Source organism: Pteronotus mesoamericanus, unplaced genomic scaffold (assembly GCF_021234165.1).
Source record: "Pteronotus mesoamericanus isolate MK-2021 breed Mesoamerican mustached bat unplaced genomic scaffold, CSHL_Meso_final contig_130, whole genome shotgun sequence".
Lineage (NCBI taxonomy): Eukaryota > Metazoa > Chordata > Mammalia > Chiroptera > Mormoopidae > Pteronotus > Pteronotus mesoamericanus.
The window spans coordinates 8,130,811-8,157,164 of NW_026555060.1; the positions used below are offsets into that span (position 1 = coordinate 8,130,811).

At 35.6% G+C, this 26,354-nt stretch overlaps 1 protein-coding gene and 1 pseudogene across 1 annotated transcript in view; one reads left to right on the forward strand and one right to left on the reverse strand.

Moving 5' to 3' along the window:
• The window catches only part of LOC129087350 (tropomyosin alpha-3 chain-like), a 50,131-nt pseudogene extending 38,108 nt beyond the window's left edge, over nt 1–12,023 (reverse strand).
• CFAP299 (cilia and flagella associated protein 299) overlaps nt 1–26,354 on the forward strand; it is a 506,080-nt gene that overhangs the window by 143,113 nt on the left and 336,613 nt on the right. The window lies entirely within an intron of this gene.

Sequence of the window (26,354 nt, forward strand, 5' to 3'; positions counted from 1 at the left end):
AGAGATTTGACTTTATTTTTTCTGTTTCATCATTTATTTCATTTGATGCTTTTTCTTTAGTATCTTTCTTTGTTTTCTTTTTAGGCTTCCTAGCAGCAGCAAAATGTCTGTTGGGTACCTAAATGCATGTAGAACAAGGATGAAGAGGTGTCTGATAAGCTATCTTGAAAAGACTATGCCTTTGATGTACCAAGACTCTACTGAAGCATTTTAAGTCCTCCACCATGTTGACCATTCCAGATTGTGTTAATAAGATTGGACTTATGTTTCAATTTAGAAGAACTTTTAAAAGGGTTTCCTTCAGTAATTGGCCTGTTATTTGTGTTCTGACTCACTATTCCCTGAGACACAACAGTATTACAGTTAGGCCGGTTACTAACCATATAAACCAGGTGGCTTGGTTGGTAGGAGCACAAATATGTTGCAGGTTTGATTCCTGGTCAGGGCACATACCTAGGTTTCAGGTTCAATCCCCGGTCAGGGCACACATGGAAGGCAATCAATTGACGTTTTCTCTCACATCGACTTCTCTCTCTCTCTCTCTCTCTCTCCCCCCACTGCTTCCTGTCTCTAAAATCAATAAACATATCCTCAGGTGAGGATTACTTAAAAAAAAACTATAATGTCCTTTAATTGTTCAAGTAAAAAGAGGAGTCAATTGATGCAGCAAACTTCATTGTTGTCATATTTTAATAAATTGCCACAGCTGCAAAAACCTTCAGAGACCACCATACTGATCACTCAGCAGCCATCAGCATCGAGGCAAGACCCTCCACCAGCAAAAAGATTAATATTGCTAAAGGCTCTGATGATCATTAGCATTTTTTAGCAATGAAGTATTTTTAAATTAAGGTATGTTCATTTTTTTAGACATAATGCTATTGTACACTTAATAGACTACAGAGTAGTGTAAGCATGACTTTTATATGCACTGGAAAACAATGTGTGATTTGTTTTATTGCAATGCTCATTTTATTACCATGGTCTAGAATCGAACCTACAACATCTCTGAGGTACGCCTGTACTGGCATAAAACATAAACACATAGACCGATAGAATAGAATAAAGAGCCAAAAATAAACTGTTGAATAGATGATCAACTAATATTTCACAAAGGAGCCAAAAATACTCAAGGGGAAAAAGACAGTTTATTTAACAAATGGTGTTGGGAAAAGTGGGTAACCATATGCAGAAAAATGAAATTGGACTCCTGTCTTGCACCACTCACAGAAATTAACTTGAACTGGATTAAATATTTAAGCATAAGACTTGAAACTGCAAAACTCCTAGAAGAAAACAGGGGAAAATCTCCTTAACATTGACCTTAGCAACATTTTTTTTACACATGACACCAAAAGTACAAGGAACTATAGCACACATCAATAAGTGGGACTGAAATGCTTCTCACAGCAAAAGAAACAAGGATATGAAAATGTAATCTGTGGAATGGAAGAAGTTATTTGCAAACCATATAACTGATAAAGAGGTAATATCCAAAATACATAAAGAACTCACACAACTCAACAACAATAATAAAAAAATATAATTAAAAATGGGCAGAGGATCTGAATAGACATTTTTCCAAAAAGGACATTCAAATGACCAAAAGTTATGTAAAAAGGTGTTTAATATCTCTAATCATCAGGGAAATGCCAATAATTACCATGACATATCATCTCAAACCTGTTAGAATGACTATTAACAAAAAAGACAAGAAACAGCCAGTGCTGATGAGGATATGGAACAAAAGGAAACCTTATATGCTATTCATGGGAATGTAAATTTGTGCAGCCACTATGGAAAACAATGTAGAGTTTCCTCACAAAACAGAAATTTCATATGATCCAGCGGTACAAACTTCCAGTCAGAAGGTGAATAAATCCTGGGCATCTAACGTGCAGCATGGTGACTATAGTTAACAATACTGTATTGTATACTTTAGAGTGGCTAAGAGATTAGATCTTAAATGGTATCATCACAAAAAGAAAATAATAATTATGTGACACGATGGAAGTGTCAACGCTATAGTGGTAATCTTTTTACAATATGTATATGAGCATGTCAAATCAATCTGTTGTACTCTGTACATCTTAAACTTACACAATGTTATATGTCACTTATATCCCAATAAAGGTAAAAAAACATTTCCTGGATGTCATCATTAAGTGTTTTCCACAAGTCGTAGCTCAGCTATACTATAGTCTCACCAAATAATGCCTCAGTAGCATGAAAGTTCACAAGGATACTGAAGTTGGCCTTGAATGTTAGATGAGACCTTCACTATCTCTGTCTAGTCAGGCATAAGTGATTGAGCTGGCACAAAATTCCAAATCACACATTCTTTAAAAAAAGAAACTTTATAAAATATAATAAAATTAAGAACAAGTTTTTAAAAATTAAAACTATAGATATATTCATGCACATTGAAGAAGACTTCTGATTTTTTTAAAAATTATCAATTATAATGTAACTTATTGAACAAATGATTTAGGCACTTATAGCAAGCAATATAAATTAGAAGCATGAAAGAAAATAAATTAAAATAAAGATAAAATGAAAGTAGGTCTGTGATTCCTATGAAAACACATACCATAGAGTGCTATGTGTATGAATAGTGAATAGTGGGCCACCAATTTGTTTTTTTTATCAGTAAATGAAAAAAGGAATTATGTAAGTAAAGAAAAAGGAATAGAAAAAACTTCTGCCATTAAAGCAATGAATCTGATTATGTAGGTGAAAGAACAACTCAGGATAACTAGAAAACTTTTCAATAGTACAAAGAAGTTAAATATTAAGAACTGAAATGATGGAGATTTTAAGTTCATTCCTGAGAGGATTAAAAAAATGTCTCTTCTTTATATTGTTCTAAGTCAAATTCACACTTATATCAGGTTGGATACAAATCTTCCCTAGGCAATAATAGATACATTTTATTTGAATTATTTTTTATTTAAGTGGCAGTAGAATTTTGTGGTGTTTTCATTTATTTTTCAAGGCTGATAGAGTTCAATATTTTTATATAATATTTTATTGATTATGCTATTACAGGCGTCCCATTTTTTCCCTCCTCTTTATTCCCTTCAATCCTCTACCCCCCTCCCACCAGCATTTCCCCCACCTTAGTTTATGTCCATGGGTCGTACATATAAATTCTTTGGCTTTTCTATTTCCTATACTATTCTTAACCTCCCCCTGCCTATTTTGCACCTACCATTTGTGCTTCTTATTCCCTGTACCTTTTCCTCCATTTTATCCCCATCCCCTCCCCTCCGATCTCCATTTCTGTGATTCTGTTCCTGTTCTAGTTGTTTGCTTAGTTTGTTTTTACTTTTTGTTTTTTTTAGGTTCAGTTGGTGATAGTTGTGAGTTTCTTGTCATTTTGCTGTTCATAGTTTTTTTATTTTCTTCTTTATCTTATCTAAGTCCCTTTAACATTTCATATAATAAGGGCATGGTGATGATGAACTCCTTTAACTTTACCTTATCCGGGAAGCACTTTACCCGACCTTTCATTCTAAATGATAGCTTAGCTGGATAGGGTAATCTTGGATGTAGGTCCTTGCCTTTCATGACTTTGAATACTCCTTGCCAGCCCCTTCTTGCTTGTAAGGTTTCTTTTGGAGGAATCAGCTGATAGTCTTATAGGAACTCCTTTGTAGGTAACTGTCTCCTTTTTTCTTGCTACTTTTAAGATTCTCTCCTTATCTTTAATCTTGGGTAATATAATTATGATGTGCCTTGGTTTGTGCTTCCTGGGTCCAACCTCTTTGGGACTCTCTGAGCTTCCTGGATCTTCTGGAAATCTATTTCCTTTGCCAGAGTGGGGAAGTTCTCCTTTATTATTTTTTCAAAGAAGTTTTCAATTCTCTTCCTCTTCTCCTTCTGGTACTCCTATGATTTGGATGTCGGAATGTTTAAAGTTGCCTCAGAGGTTCCTAAGCCTCTCTTCATTTTTTTAAATTCTTGTTTCTTCTTTATGTTCTGGTTGGATGTTTATTTCTTCCTTTTGTTTCCAATTATTAATTTGAGTCTTGGTTTCCTTCCCTTTACTTTTGGTTCTCTGTATATTTTACTTCATTTCACTTTGCATAGCTTTCACTTTTTCATCCATTTTGCGACCATAGTCAACTAATTCCATGAGCATCTTGATTACCAGTGTTTTGAACTGTGCATCTGATAGGTTGGCTATCTCTTCATCATTTAGTTCTGTTTTTGAAGCTTTGATCTGATCTTTCATTTGGGCCATATTTCTTTATCTTGATGCTCCTGTAACATTGTAAGGGGCAGAGCCTTAGGTATTTGCCAGAGCGGGGCAACCCAGGTTGCTGCTGTATGTGGGGGAAGGGTCTGAGAGGGAACAACGCCACTTGCTCAGCTCTCGCCAGGCTTTCAGTCACTTCCCTGCTACCCACATCAAATTGGGCCCTTCTAGTGTTGATTCCCAGGTGGGTAGGTTTGTATATGTTCTAGGACCTTTTGGGTCTCTCCAATGGACTCTCTTGTGAGGCTGGGAGTTTTTCCTGCCAGAGCAACCCCCTACAGGTTTTTACCTCCAGAGGTTTTGAGGCTCTCTTTTCTCACACTGGAACCATGGGTTGCGTGGTCTGTCTCCCTTCCCAGCTGTTTCTCCCGGTTTATCTGCACATAAATGTGGAACCACCTGGTCCTCCAGCCACCACCCTGCCATGTGTCCTCTCCCCCCCAGGCTGCCAATCTCTGCCCCTCCTACCGGTCTGTATGAATATTTTTTCTTTAACTCCTTAGTTGTCAGACTTCCTTACAGTTCAATTTTCTGGCAGTTTGGGTTATTTTTTGTTATTAAATTTGTTGTTGCCCTTATGTTGGTTGTGCAATGAGGCAACATGTATCTACCTATGTGTCCGTCTTGACTGAAAGTTCTGAATTCTTATATGACTATCACAGATTTGATGTTCACTTGTAAATATTTTTCTATTTGATTTAAATTGCAGTGGTTTCTATTTCTCTTATATGAAACTAATGTTTTTATACTTTGAATTAATTGTATAACATATAGCCTTTGGCTGTGACAAAAGTAAGAGAATGGTCTTAACATGCATAAAATTTCTTGCTCTTTGCCAAATATTTTAAACACTTTTCTGAAAATGGTTACTTTATTTTACCACTTTCAGAAATTTTTCTGAATAAAAGGTAAATTCAATAAATAAGCAATGTAATAAATTTAGGGGGAAAGTTTCTTAAATTGTCTACTGTTTGCAGTACAGGAAACTAATGTTTTGAATCCCATGCCCAGTTGTGTTTTTATCACAGTATACTCTTGAAAAAAATCTCTACTATGTGTGCTGTAATTTATGCTCATGTAATGGAAATCCATCTTGTAGAACATGATATTTTCAAAAGAGAGGATGATAAAAACACCAATTATGGTCTTTGAACTGGAGACTATTTATCATTTTAAATAAACTGCAAGGAATGCTCTAAGTCATTGTAAAAGCAGCTGAAATTCATCCAAAATGAATAAGACATCAGATAATTTGCTGACCAAGTCCTTTATTTAATGACTGTGTAACCTTGAAAACCAATCTGCTCACTTAACAAATATTTAATAAATGTCCACTTCTCCAAAGCACGTTCTATTTTTTGTGCTAAAAATAAAATTACTGGTGACATAGTCTTAACCCTCAAGGAGTTTACAGTCTATTAGTAGAAATTAGACTAATGCAAACATATTAAAATAAGATTAAAGCAAGCACAGGAAGTAACAGGAGTTTCAGAAGGCAAAATATGAATAGACAAACTAAGTTTTAACATCTAGTATATGAGCTAAAGACAACTAAGAGAGAACATTTACCCCAAAATGTCTTCCTGACTAAAACTTTAGGTCTTGGCTTTTATGTTGTTAAGAATTAAATGCCAGTTTCAGAAACAATAATGTCTTGGAAATTTAACATCTTAAGATCTAAAGATTTTTATAGTAATTTTTTTGGAACCTAGTAGGTAAATAACCTTGGAGTCATGAGGAGGAAAGTATAAAATTGAAGAACAGAAGAGCACATAAAACAGACTCTGAAAGCTAACCAGCCCTGGAACCCTAATATTAAGGCTTGTTGCTTTCTAGAACATAATTAGCATTCTCACTAGAGACTACTGCCTGCTTGTTTGCACAGAACTTTGGTAATATTATTGTTAAGATCCTCATTCAATTGTCCCAGAGTGGGTGACTCTACTGGACACTGACCACCTGCCCAGTGTTTCCAGAATTTATTTTCCAAATCCCCTAACTTTACATAATATTTCAATAAATTGAAAAGTTGACAAATGTCCCCCTTGAATAGATTGTTTAATATTCATTGTATTATTTGGGTTCACCTTTACCTCCCACAAAAGCTGGGAGTCCTCCTAGACTCCTTCTACAACCTCACTCCTAATTTTTAGTCAATTGCAAACCCTGCCATTTTACTTTGTAAATATTTCCAGAATGCAATTTATCCTGTTTATCTTTAATTGTCATTTTCTTAATTCTGCTCTTCTGTACCACTACTCTGATCTCCTTTATTTGTTTCCTTATTGCTGTCTTACCAACATACCACAAATTGGGTAGCTTAACACAACAAGAATTTATTCTCTCACAGGTCTGGAGATCAGCAGTCTTACATTAAAGTGTCCATGGGGCTCATCCTTCTGGAGTGTTCTGAGGGAGAATCTGCTCCATGCCTCTTCCCTAGCTTCCGGTGATTGGACATTCCATGGTCTGTAAATGCATTACTCTAATCTAGCATTTTCAACCAGTGTGCCACGACAATTTTTAAAACATGCAATATGTGACTATTTAGTCAGGAGCACTAACCTCTTTTCCCTTAGGTGGTCAAATAAAAAACAAATGCCAACACAACAATAGCTGTTTGGTGTGAATGAAACAAAATTATACCTATTTTTTGGTCAGGTCACCAAAAAAAAAAAAAAAAAGATTTCTTTTGGGTGCTGCAGAATTTTAGTAGTTTATGAGTGCCATGAGCTGAAAAAGGTTAAAAATCTCTGCTCCTGTCTTCACACAGTGTTCTCCTCTGTTATGAGAATACCAGTCACACTGGAGTAAGTGCCTTTCCATATTTCAATATGACCTTATCTTAATTTGACTAACAAAACTTGCAATGATCCTATTGGCAAATAAGGTCACATTCTGAGGCACTGGGGTTAAAACCTCATTATATATTTTGGGGGAAACAATTCAACTCATAACAACTCCTAATTGAAATTCCTGCCTCCAAGCTTGTCTTTAGCTAGAACATCTACATAACTGCCAACATAGCTTTTGTTTTCTTTTCCTTTTTTAAATTTTTGATTTTAGAGAGAGGAGAAGGAAGGGAGGAAGGGAGAGAGAGAAACATCAATGTAAGAGAGACATGTCAACTAGCTGTCTACTGTACACGTCCTACTGGGGGATTGAACTTGCTTGAACCAGCCACCTTTGCTTTGTGGGACAACACCAGCCAACTGAACCATACTGGCAGGGGCCGAAATAGCTTTTCTAAACTATGACTTGTCAGTTTGTTCCTTAATGATAGCTAAAAAATTTCTGCCAGATATACAGTAAAATTCAAATCTTTAATGTGGCTGCAAAATGTTTCTTAATTTCTCTAGTTCTACTCTTATCTTAAAATTTAGAAATCCTACTGTGTTTCCTTGAATGCATTGTGCTTTTTCTGGTTTCCGTGTGTTGTCTTATGCTATCATCTTTATTTAGAAGTTTCTCTTCTTTTTCCCAGTTCCTGTTTACTTGCTTTTAAGAACACCTCAGATATCACATCTCCAGCAAGTCAGTAAGTCTTCTCGGGCACTTTCCCTTCCCCTTATGCTAGTTTAGAATTTTCATTATACTTGATCCCATATTCCTCCGTATTTCTGTCACTTATGGAGGAAGTATTTAAACAAACCAGGAATTTTACAGAGCTAGAAAAAAATATGGTTCCATACATTTTATTTAACTCTGGTTTATAAACTCAAGCTCATATATGATTTTAGCAGATTATTGCATCTTCACTTTTTGTTTATTCCATGTGGTTTATGTACCTTGTGTCTCAGAGTTATTATTCATTGCTTTGAGTGGGTCATTTTCTCTATGTGAGCTCCTAAAAATACTTTGGCAACACTGGATGAGAAGGAGCTAGGGCTGAGGTTGTGCATTTCTTCTTAGGTACAATAATGTGGCATTTATTTCACATGTCTTCATATTTTACATTTTGAACTTTAATGTGTGACACTGCAGTGGTGTTTGCTTGAGTAATGTAATGAAAATAAACATGATATTTTATTAAAATATTCTAATATTTTTTAAAAAGAAAGGAGCGATTAAAAATGTAATTCATCAATATCTCTTAGTTTCACTTAGGGAGAAATCTGCTTTTGCACCAGGCATGAATTTTAAACTCTATCCCACTATAGATTTTTTTTTGCATTATGTCTACAAATTCAGGCCCCTGGGATCCTGCTTCCCAAATCCCCCCATAAGCATCCCTTTACTTTAAAAAAAAAACCCAAACAAACAAACGAGAAACTTTGTATTTTTCTAAAACTCTTTTCTTTGTTCTTGCTTCAATTCAGTTTGTCCTACAACCATATTTAAGTCCTTTGAAAGGGAATTATTTTTAAATTCATTAAGTTTTCTATGTGTATTTCATATTGGAAAGTTTATTAAATCTTTTTGAGGGAAATTTCATTAGATGTACACATATATACAGATATAATACAATTAATCTAGTGCTATTGGAATTTTTCATATTGACATCATATCCATTTTTAATTAAAAGTTTTGATAAATAACATCTGATAAAGAGTTAGTATCAAACTATATAAAGAATTTATACAACTTAACATCAAAAAATCTAACTAAAAAGGAGCAGAGGACCTGAACAGACACTTCTCCAAAGACAACATAGAGATGGTCAACAAACACATGGAAGGGTGCTCGACATGACGAATCGCAAGGGAAATGCAAATCAAAACCACAATGAGTTGTTACCTCACATCTGTTAGAATGGCTATCATCAAAAAGAGAAACTGATAGTTATCAAGAGAGGGAATAGGGGATGGGTAAAAAAGGTGAAGGGGAATAAGAGGTTAAAAACCTACAGTTATACCATGTACAGCGCAGTGACTATAGTCAATAATATCATAATAACTTTGTATAATGACAGGTAGTTACTAGACTTATCGTGGTGATCACATTATAAGGCATACCAATGCAGAACCACTATGCTGTATAACTGAAACTAGTATATTTCAACTGTCCTTTAATAAAAGAAAAAAGTTTTTGTATTATAGTTTTTCTAAACCATTGTTACAAAATAACATTTTTATTTTAAGAGGTAGAATATAAAATTGCATGAAATCAAAAGTAAAAATCTCTCTGTCTATATCCCTAACCTACTCCTGGGAGTCAGCTACTGAAAATGTTAAGGTTGTCATCTTCTCAGACATTTTCTTTTTACAGAAAATGCATATAGTTTTTATATGTGTATACATGCATATACATTTTTACATGTAATAGAATAATATAAAGTATTGCAGCCTTTTTAAAACAAGTTACCATTATATTTTTACTATCACTTTCTGTTGATAGATATAGGTTTACTTCATTACTTTAATAAATGGATGACTAATGATTTATTTAACCTGATTATTATTTGTAGACTTTTAGATTTTTTTTTCCAATTATTCACCTTTAGTGAAGTACTCCACTGCAAATCCTTATATAATATCTTTATTCTCTCTTATTAGTATATTTGGTAAATTCCAAAAAGTGGATCCCTGGACTCAACTGTGTATATGTTTTAATAGATATTTGCAAATAGTCCTTCAAAAAAGTTTTACCATTTTATATTTCTACTAAAGGGCTATGAGATTTACTATATTTAACCACAAGGAGACATTTATCAATCTTCTTTATAACAAATCTTTTCAAATTCTCAAATGAGAAATGGTATCTTACTATATTTTTACTTGTACTTAGTTAATTTTGAGTGAGGCTCAGGACCTTTTCACATATTTACTCATGGGAATAATCTTGATCAACTATTTAGAATTATGGTATTCAGTAAGACCACTAAAATTCAAACATGTCTTGCCTAGAAAATGCTGTTTGATCATTTTTTAAGACATGAAAGAAGAATGATATTCATATGTATATTTGTGAACAGATGAAATATTTTAGATTCATATTGGACAAGTAAAGACTAAGAGAAGAATTGATTTACATTTCTAAGACCATGGACACTATGATAAATTGAGCGTAGACTTATTCACTAATGATGAAATGCCATAATGTGTTCATTACTGGATGAATGCTTTTATTGGCCAAGCCATGGATTGAAATATAAACTTGGGTGATTTTTTTAAAAATACAAATCCATGGATATCTGAGAACATAGTAATAGGAATCAAATCATGCACCATTGAGTTTTACAACAGCCAAGCCTTGGGAATAACCCTGGAACATTGACTTCTCTTGAAACTCAATAGTGGATGAGATCATTGAAGGAGCGTACAGCCTAGAAGAGGAAATACTTTGGAAGAACTCAAAGCTTTGGGTAATATAGCACTTACTCTCTCTACTACCTTTCTTGCAACTCCATCTTTGTTTCCTTTGCAGGTTAACCTTTTTCTACCCAGCCAGAAAATGTTGACCTTCATGGAGGTTTAATCCTTGATTGTCTTAAGTTTTCATGTTATGCTTTTTTCTAGATAGTTTAATACATGCTCATTGACTTATATGTCAGGTACACAAATGCATACATTTATATATATAGCCCAGAGTTTCTTATTATCAGCATTATAGACCTCTTTTTTTGGAGGGAGTATAAGGGGAGCATGGAAATCTATTCTGTGCATTATTAGATTTTTGGCAGAATTCTTGGTTTCCTCCACTAGATGCCAGTAGTAACCCCCAGTTGTGACAATTAGAATGTTTCTGAACCTTGTCAAATGTTTCTGAGGGGCAACATTAACATTTATCCAACCTACAGGTTCTCCTGAGATCCAGCCATATTTACAACTAATTGACTGCCTCTTGAGTGTTTCAAGAAACCTCAAATTTAACATGCCGAAAGCAAAACTCATTATGGAACTCCCACCTCTAAACCTGGGTGTTTACCACTGTTTGCTCACTCATTGAAAATAACTACACCTCCTGGCTAAGCAAGCCAAAGTCACTATAGTTTCCCTGTCCTGGATGTATTAGTTTTTATTAACCTGTAACAAGATATCAGCTTAAAAACAGCATACATTTTTTATGTAACATTTTTCTGTGGGTCAGGAGTCTGGCTCCTCTCTGGAGGTTTTCACAAGGCTACAATCAGGGTCAGCGGGACTTTATCCACATTTGAGGCTTGACTGGGAAAGAATTTATTTCAGGCTCATTTTGTTTGTTGATAAAGTTCATTTCCTTGTGACTGTGTGACAGAGAGCTCTGGCTGTTTCCTGGCTACTGGATGGAGGCTGTCCTCATGTTCTAGAGGATGCCCACAGTCCCCTGCCACACAGTTCTCTCCATAGGAAGCTCATAGAAAGCCATTTGCTTCTTCAAGGCCCTCCCCCCACCCACCAGCAGCCCTCTCTCTCAGAGTCATCTATGATATAATGTCATCAAGGGAATGAAGTCCCCTTCTCGCCCCCTAAAATGGAGAATGAAATCCTCATTACCTTTGCCATATTCTGTTAGTTAAAAGCAAATTACAGATTCAACCTATACTCTAGGAGAGGAGATTATATATGTGCGTCAATTACTGGGCATCTCTTTAGTATGTTATTTCCACACAAGAGCATCAATCTATCACCAAAATCTGTAAATATCACTTTAACATATTTATCCATATCTACCAGCTTTTATTTGTCTCCTCTTCAACCTTTATGATGAACCTGTCACCTTCACTTACTTGGATAGTTGCAATATCTTCTTTAATGAGTTTGTCTATATCTACCCTGGCCCTCTCTAGTCCATTCTCTGTGACAGAGCCAAGGTGATCTTTCTGGAGTGGGGGTATGTTCATGTTCCCGCTCCCTTAAAAAGCTTTTCAGAGGCTTCAGGAGTTCTTAGGAATGCCATTAAACTCCCTATTAAAATTTACAAGGCCGCTACATAGTCAGGGTATTTCCTACATAAATCACTGATTTCTTCTCTCACTTCATCCCTTCACTGTCTCTGCTGCAGTTATTTCGGCTTCTTTCAGATCCTTTGCTTCCTCCTGCCACAGGGTTTGAATGCATTTCTTTCCTTCACTTAGAATGATATTACCCCTCATCTTCACCCAGCTCACTTCCTTAAAGAAGCTTTCTGAACGCTATGAATATAAATTCTCATTATGCCAAGTTTCTCCTCTTAGAATTTATAGCAGAACCAATGTTATAAGCGAATGTGTGATAAATTGAATAATCTCTCCTCCACTAGGCAACCAGCTTTATGAAGGCAGGAACTAAATTTGTTTCTGCTGACTATTTAGCCTCAGCATGAAGCACTATGCTTAGTTTATAGTAGGCATCTAATATTTATTTGTCTTAGTAAATGAATAATTGATCAGATAGATAATTCAGGGCATTGTATTTGTAAAGAACTTTAAGATAGAGTTTTAATATCAAATGATTCTAAAATGAGGAACAGTGCATATATGCACCACTTAGGAGTTAAGAAGTCTGATCTTAGGTTAGCTGGATTCTCTGCTTGGGATCTGCTATGGCTTGAATGTTCTGTATTACCCAAAATTCATACATTGAAATCCTAACCCCTAAAGCTGATGGTATTAGGATAGGGGGGGCCTTTGGGAAGTGCTGATGTCATGAGGATGGAGCCTTCCTGAATGGAATTAGTATCTTATAGAGGAGGCTTCAGAGAGATCCTTAGCCCCTTCCACCACGTGAGGGAAGACACAGTGAGAAGGTGCTGGCTATGAACGAGGAAGGAGATCCTCACCAGAGAAGGCTATTGTACTGGCACCTTGATCTTGGGCTTTGAACATCCAGATTTGTGAGAAACACGTTTTTGTTGCTTATAACCTACCCAATGTACAACAGACCTTTGTTTATTTTTTGTTATAGCCATTCGAATGGACTAAAACAGGCTGCAATTAAGTACTCAGAAAACTTCAACTGAGATGAAGTGCTCAGCAACTTTGATCATGAAATTAAGAAAATGTATTCATTTGGAAAGTAGCTTGAAAGACTAAATTTTGGCATAGAAAGCAGAAAATTCATTATATAAAAAAAGAGCAGAAGTTCAAATGGAAAATAATTCTCTATTCCCTTAGGGCCCCAAATCTTTCATGCTAATTCTACTAATACATACTAATTATAGTCATAAACCTCTATGGAATGGAGACAAAGTTTTTACTATTTATGCTAATGTGTATTTATTAAAGAGCAAATTTAAATTTAAAAAATCAATATGTCATCTTCAATATCATGTTGTCTTAACATTTAAAAGGGAAGTGAAATCTTCTACATACTCTAATAATTTTTAATGAATATATATTTTTCATTTCCATACAACCATACATTTTCAAATTAAAGCATTAAAATCAAAGGAGGTGTTTCCATTATTTAATTGGATTTTTAGTCCTGTGTTACTTCAGTAAATAAGATTATTCTATAGTTTGTAAGGCATATGCTGTGATTCTGCTTAAAACTAGCCAATAAACATAAACAAATTGACACATAGGCATAGCAGAATGGATTCACTTAGCTCTCCATCATCTTCTATCCTTTAAAGTCCCCAGTCTAACACAGTACACATTCTAAGGGCCTAATACCTAGTTCTGAAATGAAGACATATATAATAAGGATTTTATTTTAAGATGTTATAATTAATTAGGTCAAAAATATATTTTGGTCTTTTTCCATATCTTTCTAAGGTATAGTTTATAAGAACAAGATGACAATTACGTGACCTTAAGGCAGTTACTTAAATTTTTCAAGCTACACTTTGCTCATCCAGTACCCACCTCATCTACTACTTCAAAGATAAAATGAGATAATACATTCAAGTGCTTAATAGAATGTCTAGTTTTCACTAAGCATAAGCAATTATTATTTGCCCTTTATATAAATTCATCATCATCTTTCAGAAATGTGCTCATCAGTGCCATGTCATGCTTGTTGGAGACCTGCTTGCAAGAATTTTTAATCTTAACAGTAACATTTGTTTCTATAAAAGATACTATCTAACTTACACTGGCAGCAGTTTTCATCACAATTTGGGTAGAAAGAGATAGGAAGGTAATATAATAATTGGTCATCTTTTTTGGTTTATTGCATCTTTCCTTCACCAAGTTTGTGTATGTCAGTGTTGGCAATGAAGAAACCAAAGAAGGACATAGAGCTTTACTAGGTATCCTAAAATACCACTTTCTTCTTCATTTACCTTTTACCAAAGCCCTTAATGAGGTTCTGTTGTTAAGAGGACAGTGTGCAAAGCCAGAATCAGAGAGTAGAGGTCCCTCTATAATCAGGCCTTTCCCCACCTTTTGCCAGATGAATACTAGTCCCCACTGCCTCAGCAGGACTGGTCTGCTCTCCATTTCACTAAAGCTGCATGACCATTCTCACCTCCGTGCTTCTGTTTATGCCTTTCTCCTTGCCTGGTATGACTCATATGCTTTAGAATTTGTTAGGTATTTGTGGCTTCTTATGATTGCTTTGCCAAAGTTGTGTATGATTGAAAAGAAGGGATACTCTATGATATTGTTATATAAAGAAAAGAATCAATCAATGAAGGGTGGTTAATGGGCTTAGCCACCTCCCTAGACCATGAAGAAGAGAATGACTGTTATTTTCCTGGTTGATAAATCATGTAATCTCTGCTTTACACTTATAAATGGTGGTAGGTGGGTGTCATTCCTACCTTCTTTCCATTTAGTCTTGTTTCCTGATTCAGAGCCCATCAACATTTTGATTAGTGGAAACTTCTTGGGGTTTGGTAGATTACTGATTAAAGGGAAGGTTCTAGTCAGGGAACATGTATAAATGACCCATGGACATGGACAACAGGGTAGGGATTGACTGTGGGAGGTGCGGGTGTGTGTGCGGCAGGGCAGGAGAAAGGTGGGGACAACTGTAATAGGGCAAAGGTAAAATAAAATAAATTTAAAAAGTTTCCTGGTTTCTAGTGTAGTTGGCCCTTCTACTTGTGTGTTACTTTCTCATAAGTTAATGGGAGAGGATAGATCAGCAGTTTCTAGATGGTTTTCATCTTACTGGAAGCCCATCCATCTTTGCATTTAATTCCAACTCTTAGAATTCTTCTAGCCCTCTTGGAGTCCAAATTTCAAAACATACAGATTTGAGAGAATTTTATGTATTTGCCCCTTTCTCCTGTGATTGCCTGGCACCTAAATGCCGGAGTTCCTTCCTCCTTGGGAAAGCTTTGCTCTCATGGCCTTAATTGTAGCTAAGGACCACCAAATCTACATTTTGAGTTGACTAGGATTTTTCATACCCATATCTCCAACTTCCTATTGGATATCTCTTCTCAAATTCATTAAAAAATATTGGTTGAGTACCTTGTATGTGCCAGAAACTTTTCTAAGAGGAATAGTGATCAAAACAGATTACTTTTTCATTTTTCCATTTCATTGATAGGGGTACAGGTAATTAACATGTAACTAAATACATAATATAATTTCAGGTAGTGATAAGTATTATGAAGAAAAATAAAGATGGCTAAACAGGTAGAAGAAGGCGGGGTAATGTTTTCAATAGTTTCACCCAGGAAGACCGATCTCCCTAGTAAGGTGTCTCAGTACAGGAGAGAGCTATGTAGATATCTGGCAGCAGAATGCTCTAGGCAGAAGGAGGAACACTTATAGAGCATAGAGACGGGAGCATGTTTGTGTTGTTTGAGGAATGGCAAGGAGAATAGCAAGGGAGGCATAGTCAGAGATCTGGACAGAGGGCCAGGAGTGGAGAGAAAGACCTTGGAGGTAATGCTAAGTGCTGGATTTTATTGTGTGTGTGTGTGTCATGGGAGGTCTTGAAGAGTTTTGAGCCAAGTAATAACACAATCTGACTTAAGTTTAAAAGGATTGTCTGGCGGCTACATTAAAAAAAATCCATTGTAATGGGACAAAGGAGAAATCAAGGAGGCTATTTAGGAGACTGTTGCAATAAACCCAGAGAGAGATGGAAGTAGTTTGGACTAGGACAAGAGCAGAGGACATCGTGAGAAGTGGTTAGTTCAGATTCTGGATATATTATGAAGTTTGAGCCAATAGGATTTTCTCATGGACTGGAGGAGGAGAGACAAGGATTCTTTCTTGGTTTTGGCCTTGAATATCCTACAGTAACCTCAAAGTCAACACATCCCCAACTAACCTCATCCTATTCTCTTTGGATCCCACTCTTCCTCTGATATGTCAGTGAATAGCATCACCATCTGCCCACTGTCCCGAAGAAGTCAATTTCTCTTCCTTATTCCTACCATTTTTTTTTTCTTTCTGGTCTTACCCAAACTATTCCTAAGTCCTACCACTTTTACTATATTATTGATTCCAAATCCATTCACTTCTATTCACCAACTATCTTATTTCAGGCCATGAAACGATCTTGAATGGATAATTATTAAAACCTTCTTCACTTGCCTTCAGAATGTTTCCATTTCACCCTATTCCCCACGTGTAGCAAAAGCAATCTTCCTAAAACCCAGTGATGTATTTTAGTGCTTTCTAGACCCTTTGTGACTCGGCAGCAGCTTGCTTTCTCTGTTTCTGAATTCTTCAAGTTCCAGTCAGTCACTTGAACCTTGACCTGCACCATATTCTCTTACATCCAGTCTTTTGCCTGTGCTGTTTCCTCTGCCTCATAGACCCTCTTCTAATTCTTTCCTAGGAATAAATGTGACAGAATTCAGGTTTCAGTTTAGTCATGTAAATAGTTTGAGAAGCCTTCTCTGGTTCATTTTTAGAATCTGTGGAACATACTGCATCATATAAGACAAGTTATATCCTTATTTTCTAAGCATTAACTAGCACAGCATGAATATTCAAAAAAGTACTCTATGTAAGTATTGGATTGTTTATTCTCTCTCAATCTGTACTGATAGTTTTACATATTTATAGCAGACTCGATTGCTGTTTGAATCTTACTAGTAAGGTTTAATCATCGCTAAAATACAGTCTTCTCTTGTTTTGAAAACAGTAGTTGAAGACAGTGAAGGAAAAATAAATGTGACCTAAGGGAAGAAATTGTATAAATCATTAAGTTGAAATATTTTTTCTTACAGACTATAAAAACTAATTTTTAAAATGCATGCGAGTTAGCAAAGCAGATCGCACATTCACCAGTGTGGTGAAAATGTTTATATGAAGTACACATGGGATTTGAACTTCTAGATGTATGCTTTGGAATGTGATTGCAATGACATCACAGAAATATTTGAAAATATATCTGAAACTATGATCATAATATTTCAAAATTCAAAATGCAAAGAGTGGCAAAATATATTAATATCGGAGATTTCTTTCAGAAATAGTATATATTTTAATTGTAAAATACAAATACTTCCTGAAACAGTCAAGTGAAATGATTTTAAGGAGCTTTAAAATATATAATATGAGTTCTGTGCTACCAAGATGATATTTTCTGGGGAGTATCAGTTGTAGAAATCTTAGGCAGAAAAGAAAGGCATTTAATTAAGCCATAATCCAGTTTTTTTCTTATTTTTAAGCTATAAGGCTTTTTTTCCCCTCTTTTTATTTAAACGGTGATATCCATCAAGTCATCCAACAAATATTTAGTGACTATCTCCTCTTGACCAACAATGTACCAGGCAGAAGGATTCACTAGTTAAGAAAAAATAAAACCCACGCTTTCATGGTGACTGTAGAGGTACGAGGCAATCAGCAGGTACCAAGACAATGCATTGTCTGTGACATGATGACTAGGCAGTGAAGAAGAATAAAGCTGAAGAGGTGGAATAAATGCTAGAGAAGGGGGCTGTGCCCTCATTTTTCATAGTGTCACCAGGCTGTGCCTCATCCATGGAATGATATTCAGAAGAAATGAAAGTGAAGAAGAAAGCAAAACAAATTTGGGAGAGAAAGTGCACCAGGCCGAGTGAGGCGTGTGCAAAGAGTCTGCATGGGCATGTGCTCCAAGGAGTGGCTAAGTGGGAGCTGATAGGAGAGGAGAGTCAAGGTCTGCGCTGGGGGCAGGGGGTGGATGATGGCACAGATCACTGCCTCGGATGGTAATATGTAAACCTGGAGGTCTGTTCTGAAAAAGATTGGAATCTTTCAAATGGTTTAGAGCAGTGGCAAAAAATGCTTTACATTTTACAGATATGGTTGTGACTGCTGTGTTGAGAAACAAGAGAGTGGGGAGACCATTTAAAAGACTAGTTTTATAATCTAGGCAAGAGATGAGGATGGCTTTTGGACCACGACTTAAAAGGGCCTAATTAGAAAGCTGTTGCCATATTTTAGATATACTTCGAAAGTAGCTTTCAAAGAATTTCCTGATGTATTTGATCAAACATTGAGTGAAATAAAGAAATCATAAATTACTTAAAATTTTTACTTTTATACTTTAGTTTACATGTTTTTTAATGCAGACAATATAATTTTAAATGTTTTTAAGGAATCATACCAAGTATTTGTTAATTTTTCTAGTTTTTAATAATTTTAGTTTGTGATGGGATTTAAAGGTTTGTTTTAATCTGTCACTCCAAGATACCAGGAACCACCTTCAGCTCATGTAATTTTTTAATTTAGAATTACAACTTTAATTAAAATACTAAATTATAGTCCTTTATCAGCTTTCAAAATCTGTCCTAGAAAAAAACAGAAGAATATTCTAGCCTGCAAGAGGCAAGTGAGAATGACTTATTGAATATTCATTCTGTTCTTCATTAAAAATAGATCTCTAATTTGGGTCAAGGTGGCAATGTGATCAACTAAAATTTCTCACTTTCTCAGCCTCTCCCTGCAACTGCACATAGCCTAGTTCTGACCATAAAGATGCATGAGGCTAGCACAGTGCATGAATTTGCTGAATGATTTTTTCAGAGGCAAAGGTATGATGTTTCAATCTATCACCTTTTCCTCTTCTTCCTATTTAGACTTGAGCCATCTTAAAATCTCAGTTGAGTATTTAATGTCTTGGAGATCTGGCTATTTTGGGAATGTCTTGTCACAGTTTAATACTTCTGTTTTTTAAATAAGAGAAATATAATGATCATAAGGAAGAATGAAGTGCTTTTTTAGATACTTCACTGTTAAGCATTGGGAAGAGGTATGTTAGAAGGGAACATGATGTTAAAGAAAGGTAATTAGTTCATAACAACTCCCTGACTGTTTTGTTCATTTCTTTGCAATATGCTGGCATGTAGGATTGGAGAGCCATAGTTTATCCTGTTTGCTTCTCTGTAGTGTTAAATCGAGTTAGGGGTGGCCCCTCCTCTATCCCTTAATCACTCTACGGCCTTGGGCCAGCTAAGCTCTGTTTTCTCATTTGCAAAATATTATTAATTGTTGTTTTCTCATTAAGTTTGCTGTGAGGACTAAATGACATAATGTAGGTAAATTGTGTAAATCCCCTGGAACCCTGGAACCTACGCCTGGCACATGCTAAGAGCCATGAATCACACGTTAACTGCTTTCACTGTTGTTGTTATTATTTCCACTGATATTCAGAGATCTATATGTTACTTGAAATGAAAATTTTTGCAAATAAAGCTTAAATTGAACGTGATTTATAAAGCAGGAAGAAACTCCACAGAGCTAGAGAGACCACGGGTCCGAAATAGCTGCACCTGGGGAGGCTGCCAAGCGAGCACAAAGGACCTCCCACCGGGAGAAGCCTGTGGATCGCTGAGTGCTGTTCTTTACCTTTTTCTTCTCATTACTTTAATGTCACTGGACAAAGCGTCTCAATACTAACAAACATCTTCATAATTTATTATACTTTTGTTGTGTCTATTTCCCATCTGACTATGTCTAAACCTTATGTATACTACGCCTTATTGAATTCCTTGAAAGTATTGTCTCCGTTTGAAAAGCTTTTCACCTGCTCTACTGTAATCTGAGTTGAGCAATCTCACATGCTTGTCTGTAGAACAGGATTTAAGAACTCATTAGAAATATTAAATCCAGAGGCAAGCACAGGTGCACAACTTCTGGCTTCAGTTTCATTTGCATAATAGCAGCTGCGTAATTGAAGCTGTCAGTGGTTACCTGGCTAAACACAAAAGATAACAGCAATGTTTTCAGGCATGGTTCCTTAAAATCTGTCTACCTTTTACTCTTTACAAAGTTGAGTGAATGTTGTTAACATTTATTAGTATGCACAGGTGTGGAATTCTAGGATTCCTATTTATAAATTCTTTTACTGGAATGTCTCCGGCTCCTCTTTAAACCTTATTTTTGACTCCTCGAGCAAGAAAGGAAGTTTTTGCCACCAAATACTTTTTTTCTTTTCAGGGTGGGTACCTCTTGCAATTTTAATTATACAAGAGCCTTGACCGTTGGCAAAACAAAGCTACTGGGTTTCCTGCCTCAGGGAAACTTGAAAGAAGGATTGGAGATTTCATGGACTAAATATGTAAGATCCAGTCATTTCTCACAGACAATATTTGAAACAAAAAATTTTCAGAAAGCTTTCTAACAATAATTTAACAATATATATCAGAAGTATTTTAGTGTAAATTAATTTCATATGCATACAGGACACTAGGATGTTCATCCTAGAGTTATTTATAATGCAAAATGCCTGGGAAGCTTTCCACAATGAGATGCAGAACACAATTAAATGCCAAGTTGTTCTTTAATGTGATATTGTAAAAAAACTAAATCATGAACTGGGAATATGTTCTTGACTTCTTAATTAACAAATAAAAATAGCAAATATGTTGTGTGGAATTATAAACAAGGAATAGAAATGTATATAAATGTTGATTGATTCAGTATTGTGTTCAGAAGATTTGTGAGGCAAATACTATGATCATCAGGATAGCATACCGTGATTAATTATTGATATCTGCCATGGGTAAAGGAAAGGATACTAACATCTGGAATGCTACATTTTTAAAATTCTTGCCTAAAACAATAAACATGATAATTTCTGGGAGGTTGGAATAATATAAATTTTATTTTTATATTTTTATTTATCTCTGGGTTTCAAAACTTTGAGAAAGTTAATTTATTTTTATAAATTGAAAAAATATTTTTTCAGAATCTTTCCTTAAACACATAAATTATCTACAAATTAAACAGAAAACATTTTATAAATGAGTCAACCAAAGTTTTCTTGTTATACTTTTGTTAAGGTTTAGAAAGTTCAAATAATTATAACATCTATATGAGGTGGTTCCATCTCATCTTAGCTTTTGGCAATTTAAATTGGTTTGATTTTAGTAGTCAAATATACTTTTAAGTACAATGCCCCACTAGTCTTGGTAATTCGAAATAGAAATTATCTCTGAAAATTTTGGTGATTTTTCTTAGAGTTTAACAAATTTACTTTTGTTCTTTGTATCTACAGAAATAAGCTAACTTAGTGCAGTGTTAAGGGAAAATTTTCCATAGACAATTTACTGATCTAGTTGGCTTTTATTTAGTGCTTCATGAGTCAGGAAGCATCTAGTTTATAAAATAGTAAAGCTTCAAAAAATTGTACAATGTGAGAGGGTTTTTTAGACTAAAGTGAGCAGAAAGTAGGGAGTTAGAGCTCAGTTGGTTGGAGGGTTGCTTTGATGTGCAGAGGTTTGAGTTCAATCCCTGGTCAAGGAACTTATAGGAATCAACCAATGAATGCATGGATGGGTGGAACAACAGATCCATGTTTCTCTCTCTCTCTCTCTCTCTTTCACTCACTCTCTCTCCATGCCCTTCTTCTCTGTTTAAAATCAATAAATGAAAATTGGAAAAGTAAAATAAAAAAATAAAAAATAAAGTGAGTAGGAACTAGAGTTATACTAGACATTTGCTGATTAGTTAGTTAAAGCAGGGTTATTTCACTCATATGGTCGAAAAGAAAGTCTTGGAGCCAGATCAGGAAAGTGTTAATTGGTTGATCTAATTCCTCCTTTTCCGCAAGAGAGGAGCACAGAAACTTAGGTAAGTTAGTTTGCTGACATAGGGTTTAGCAAGAGTGACTCTATTTGGGGGCTAATCTAGTTACTTCAGCAGTAGCAAGCAGTTGAATATAAAAAATAGGATTTTTAATTTTACAGTTTTATTTCTAGACTATAAAGACATTTCTTCTTTTTCCATAAAGGAAACCATGGACTCATGAAAAACAAATGTCACTAAAATATTTTTTTAACAACACATTTATAGGACAAAGATATTTTGAGTTACACAGGAAAACTTAAGAAAGGCATCCTCTAATATACAGAAAGTAAATGAATTTCCTTATTCATTAGTATTTTTAATTAAGCATGGATTTTTTAAAATGTAAGAATGATTGAAAACATTAGATATGAATAATCAGAGATGCATGTATCAGAATATCAAGCAGACTTTTTTAAAATTCTGGATTCATCAGGTTTTATACTTGATTTCTTAGCCATAAAAATAATAAGGATGAAAAGAGAACTTCCATTTCACCCCTGTGCCAGTCATGGATGTGATATATCTACACGTCAGAGGAAAGAAACTCATAGTTTAGTTAATTTTTGTGTGTGCCTGTTCTATTAAAGAAAGTTGTTCAACCCGGATAGAGCAAAGCATACATGCGGAGAGCAGGACCTGAAGCCGTGTTTAGAGGGTGCACAGTAGAGAAAAGACTGAAGGGGATCGTGCAGCTCCTCAGCATGCACAGTACAGCATGACAGACAGTGTGCGCTCATCTGAAGGGTAACACCGCCCTCTCAGAGAGTGACGGATGTAAAGCAACATGTGCCTATCGGAGCTGATGTGTATGTTCAACATGTGCCTATCAGGACTGAGGAAAACGACATGTGCTTATCTAAATTAAGGAAAACACATACATGAGAAATTGTGCAAAATCAACATGACTTTGCAACCAAAGAAGCATAAAAGCAGATGACTTCAGACCATGGTCAATGGGTCACTTTGAGATGCGCTGCACAATCTGCCTTGGGAGAGGAAGAACTCTGCTGTTCTTCCATCACTCTAACCCTACCTTGCCAAAATATCAACCGCACCTGTTGCCTCCCAGACCCAGACCTCAGCTGGACTCTAGGCACTTGGGTTTTTTATCCCCCAATTTTCTTGTGAGATGTTATTAATGATTGTTTCTGAATGATTGTTATTGTTATTAGGTTAGTGTGAATTTGGATTGAATCTGCATTAATAAAAGTAGAGTGACTAGCATAGTCCTGGGTCAGATGACCCAAGAGGTGACAAGGGCTGACTTATAGGAAAGACTATGTTGCGAAATATATACCTGTGACAATACATCATAAAAATATTAAAATGTAAGAGTGAAACACTTTCTAATTCTCATTTCTCAGACTCCACAACTCATATGTTAGGAGGTTCAACAGAATCATACTGTTTGGGGTCATTTCTAAGAATGGGAGACCTGAAAGGGGGCCGGTCCCAGTTTTTTAAGTGAGAAAAGTGCTCAGTTTTTGATACTGGAGGCTGAGGAGCTTCATGTGAGCCCCTAGCCATGTTTTGGAATATATAAACAAACAACTGGGTGGTGAACACTTAGTGAAGGGGAGATGATAACACTAGGTAGAATAGGACGTTGCTTCCCAGGAACAGGAAGCTTAACAAACCTTTTTCCTGTTTTGATAAATTTACTATCAATTTACTAGCTTGGTAGTCAATTGGTTAACCTTGAGCTTTAATGGGGTGTGATTGAACTTTGCAAATACCTTGGGCAATTAGTTAAAAGTGACTCTACGGTTTGTGAAGATCAATATGTGTCAAAAGCATGATGTAAATGCTTACAAACACAGGGCACAAATGGTCTCCTGATGCACCTTCAGTTAACCACCTGGAGAGCACAGTTCTGAATTGTGGGACTTTATTTTATAGGAAATACTTACAAACTGAGGGTCATTCAGAGAAGGGTCAGTCATCAAGCTAACGAGAGCTCTAGAACCATTGTGCATTTTGATGATGTTAAGGAACTGGTGATATTTAGCATAAGGAAGTAATGTCTAGGGTGGTCTCATAAAGTTTTCCTCAAATAGTTGAAAATATACCTGATGGACAGACATAATTGTAGAGTTTAGGAAAACAAAACTAGAAGCAGTGGGTGGTAGTTACAGGGAGGGAAATTTCAGTTCAGTGTAAGGAACCATTCTCTAATCAGCAGAAGTGCTCAAAACAGTCTTTGCCTTTGAAAATATCACAGCAGAATCTGAATTTCTGCCCTTTAAGGATGTCACTAAGTGGATTCCTACACTGGGCAGGAAGCCTTATATTCTCTGATTTTATGATCTTATAGTTCTACATAAGTAAATCTGCATAATTATTCTACTAGGTAACTCTAAATTATGACATATATGTATAATTTAAAATTTTTTCAATGTACCACTGTGAGATTTATCAGATAAATACTTCATTAACAAAAACTAATAAAATCATGCTACATCTTCTATTACTTTAGATTAGGATACTTTAAAATGTGTTGCATGAACAACTGTGTTCACCTTTCTTCATTATAATTTGTATAGTAGGTTTCCAGTAAGCCGAACAGCTCTAAAGACATCTTCAGATCAGGGACAAGTTTAAAGGACATATTGGTGGTTTTCCAGGGAAGTATCCTAAACTGAAACTTGTTTACAATTTCTCTCACTAAATTTAATTAACTGAAAGACTTTCTACTAATAAAATGATCTCATTTATGTATCAGGTGTTCTAGTCATTTGTCATATTTGTGGTTATAGAGCATCTTTGGAATACTTGTTCTTTATTTGGACAGGTCCCTAGATTGCATACTTTGGGCTCCTAAAACTTGTACACTGGATTTTTGTTTGAATTTGGTATGGTAAAGTGACAGACATGAAGACAAATGTCTTTGAAGGAAAGAATTTATACTTACCTTTTCTAAGAGAGGGGAGAATGCCATGCCATGTAGGACTACGTGGAGAAGCACCAGGTTTTGTCAAGAGGCAGAAGCCAGAGTGAGGGGAAGAGTACAGCCCAGAGCCTTTTTTGTTTTCCATGGGAAAAGGAAAGTCAGAGCAAGGAAAACAGTTTATAATTGGATATTTTAAATAATGTCAGCAGGACTCTGGGAAGTAGTGTGGTCTGTAGTAGTCTGGTACCTGGCTCTGGGTGATTAAGGGCATGAGCAATATTGGCTTGGCATGTGAGAGTTAGATAAAGGGGACGGTCAGGAGTGTGGAGTCACAATTCGTTGGGCATATGATCGTCACATGTCTGCGAAAGCTGGATTACAGGGGGGATGTAAACAATTTTGATTGTTAATTTAGCCCTCTGACTAATGGAAAACAAATAGGCAAATACAGAATTTAAGAAATCACAGAACACTTCCCCAAAGTAGTAGGCAGAGGTCATTCTCTTTGCCTGTTTTGCTGCTGGGGCATAGGTATATGATTTTAACCTGACTAATTAGTGTATTTTCAAGTGATTTGAATTTGGAGTGGCCCAAGGTGAGGGGAGCAAGAACATAGGGAGTGTCTTTTGGTGAGTTAAAGCATCCAGTTTTTGAGGCCAGCAGTGGAGAATCTTCTGGAATCTTGTCTTAGTATTTATATGTAAGCTATGGAGTCTGTAAAAGTTGCTGTTTCTTGGCCAAGTGCATAGGCAATAGTGTTTAACCAAAGCTATCAATACAGTGTGATTGAGCATTTCCCAATAAGTCTTGAGTCTGAATTTCTGACCTGCTTTAAAGTTCTGTGGGCTCCTTAAGATCCTTTGATAAAGACCATTTGTGTTTAACCCAGCCAGAATGAATTCTGTTGTTTGCAACTAAGAACACTGAGATATGAGGTATATTTCCAGGAGTCTCTGTTTTCCTGAATTTTCTTTGAATAAAGACAGAAAATGAAATAAAAATTTCTTTTAACAAATATTTTACAAACATAAATAGTTGAAAAGTTGTTTTACTATTTCAATTAAATGTGATTATTGATAAAATAATTCTGGTTTGAAACAGAAGTAGCTACTGTACCATGGGATAATATGGAGAAATTGAAAGCCAGGTGAGTAAATAATGTTACAAGACTATACAATTCTAATACCCCAAATAAGGACAGAAAAAAAAGTAGTCAAATGGACTTGTAAACTACAATTATAAATATAGACTTTTATGACTATTTTGATGACACAAAGAGACTTAGAAGAAAATGGCTCTTTATAATTAGGAACTTTAGCTAGAAACCAAAACAAAGCCTGTTTGCATGTAACGGAGAGAAAAGACAGAGTTGATGATCACGCTTCAGGATATCC